Genomic DNA, 2,736 nt, shown 5'->3' with positions numbered 1-2,736 from the left:
CGCGGTGTAGAGCGGGCTCCGTACGTAGCGGTGAGGCGTACCGCAGTTCGGTTTAATTCTCGGATAGGCCTCGGCTCTGACGGTGCACTCGAACGCCAAAACCTACAGCGGAAGCTGCGGTGGCTTTAGCGTGCAAGGGGCGCGAGCGCCGTGAAGCCGCCCGTGTCGCCGAGCGTCCCGATTGCGGCGCTGAGCGTTAGACAGACTTGAGCCGCGTGCCGGAATTGTTTTGTTTTGGAGAGGGCGGGATAAACTTGGAGCACAAATTGTGAGGGCGGTACGTCGTGGGCAGGTTTTAGTATTGCCTGTGGAGTGCTGCTAGAAGCGTTCGTAGTTCTTGCTTGTCTCTGTTACAAGATGAGCCGTGTCGTCCTGCGTGACGCGTAACGGGAGGACGGCGTAGTAGCGGTACTCTGCAAAAGAGCCCGTTGGGGGTATTTTAGCTCGTGGGAAAGAGATTGGGGAACCACCTGGTAGTAATGCGAGGAGAGCAGCCCTGGCGGAATCTGATGAGCAGAGGCCATTGTATAAATTGGACAAGGAAGGAAAGGCTGCGGGCACAGCGCGGTGCTGCACCCGGCCGCCCCAAAGAGGTGCCGCGGCGCGCCTCGGTGCTGCCGCCCTGTGGCGAAACTCGGGTACTGCAGCGCACAGCCGGGGGGCACAGACGCTGTTCGACCCGCGGGGGTTCGCGGTCAGGTCTCTGCGTGTCAGTGTCCGTTCCCCCGACGGGGGTCAGGTCCCCATTGGCGTGAAAACGACATCCCTCCCTCGATGCCTCCTTAGGAGGGTTAATCCCAATCCTCGTTCTTTTGGCAGCGGTGGGTCTGTGACCTCGCGGGGAAGCCCAGGCTGCTGCACAGAGCTCGTCGGGAGCGGGAGCCGCGGAGGCGGGGGGCCTCGACGAGCCAGAGCTGCGGCAGACGGAGGGGGCGCGCGCGCTGCCCCGGGGCCGCGTCAGGCGGAGCCGAAGGGACCTGCGGCGGCAACGAGCGGGAGCCGCTCGGAGCTGGAGCGGCCGTTGGCCGCGCTTTCCCTGGGGAGGTGAGCGCGGGGAGCCCGACCTCTCTCTCCCTCGGGGATTAAACCCGCGCCCGTCCGCGCCCTTCCCGGGGGCAGCGGCGAGGCGGGTTCCCCCGGCTCTCCCGGGGCGGCCCCGCTGCCCGGGGGCACGGGCGAGGAGGCGGCAGCGCCTCCTCGGTGCCGGGGGGCGGAGGGGAGAGAGACCTGCCGGCCGAAGCCGCGGGGCGCGCGGCCCCTCGGGCAGGGTGCTCCCGGTCTCTGGGCCGCAGGCCGGGGGTGGCAGATGGGTTCAGGTGCTTTGGCCTGCTTTTTTGCCAGCGTCGCCTTCTCCGTGCCGTGAAGAAAATCCTGCGCGGTTGATTCCGCTCGCCGCTCAGGAGATTCCACGTCTGGGGCCGTGGACTGGGGAAGAACGTTTGCGAGTTGGAGGGCGCTACAAGATATTCCACGGGGAAGCCGGAGAAGAGGCAAATTGGCTGCCAGTGGAGTTGCGTTCCTTCAGTTTAGGACGTTCAGCTTGTCCTTCCAGAGAAGGAGCAGTCACTGGTAGGACCGAGAGGCGCTTTTAAGCGCGTGATCGGAATTGGAGCCAAATGGCACTTGACGTTGCTGCTGTGGGCCTTGGCTTTCAGTGGTTTCCCCGCGGCTGCCTGGTGTTTGGGAGCTCGGAGTGGGCATTTTTTTTCCCCAAGGAGAGGCTGTGCTTAAAAAAGAATTTGCTTAAAAAAGACAACGAGGCAGGTGAGGATGCAGAGCGGGCCAATCAGATCGCTCGGGAGGGCTGGAGGGGCGGAGCGCCGATAGGCGGGGAGAATGGCAATCGATGTGCATAGGCAGCCAATGTGGTTGCTGGAGGGGCGGGCGTTGCGGTCTCCGTACTGCGCATGCCCAAATTGCGCAGTCCTCAGTCAGGTCCGACGCTGAGGCGGGCACCTGGGGGCGGAGCGCGGGAAGGAGCATCCAATAGGAGGACGGCGCGGCGGGGTGGAAAGCAGCCAATCAGAGCGCGCCGTCTCAATCCCGTTTGAACAGCTGCCTCCCTGGCAAACGCGTCCGTGGGGTCCCGGGGCGGGTAGCGGGAGTTAACGGGGAAACGGGGGTCGGGGCGAGGGAGGGGAGGCTGTGGAGCGCTCAGTTTGGCCTCTCTGTCCCTTTTGCCTGTCTCTCCCTCTCTCTGTGTCACCTTGTCTTGCTCGCTGTCCCTGTCTTTCTCTGGTAAGCTGACCTGTTCTTTGCCTTTCTTATTTTGTGGAATCACAGGCTCCTTCTGCTTGGAAAAGACACGTGCATTTTTAAATTCGGGTTTGAATTCTAGGGTTTTTTTTCCCCATTAGTGTAAATGGACGGCACGTTGTCCTGTGGCTCAATCCCCGTTCTGTTCCGTGGAGCCTTCAGTTTAGGATGTTCAGGTAAGAAAGTTTGTCCTTCCCAAAAAGGAGCACTCATTGGTAGGACCGAGAGAGGCTTTTAAGTGCGTGATCAGAATTGAAGCCGAATTGCACTTGACGTTGCTGCTGTGGGTCTTGGCTTTCACTGGTTTCCCCTCGGCTCCCTGGTGTTTGGGAGCTCGGAGTGGGCACGTTTTTTCCCCGAGGGGAGGCTGTGCGTAAAAAAGAATGTGTTTCCTCAGAGAAGTGCAAGTCCGTGTGTGTAAGACAGACAAAAACCCCAGCCTAGTCCAGTTCTGAGCGTGCGTCTGTCAGACGGCTGCTT

Source organism: Columba livia, chromosome 25, assembly GCF_036013475.1.
Source record: "Columba livia isolate bColLiv1 breed racing homer chromosome 25, bColLiv1.pat.W.v2, whole genome shotgun sequence".
NCBI lineage: Eukaryota > Metazoa > Chordata > Aves > Columbiformes > Columbidae > Columba > Columba livia.
The sequence above is the reverse complement of the archived record's forward strand: the minus strand, read 5'-3'. Positions refer to the sequence as shown.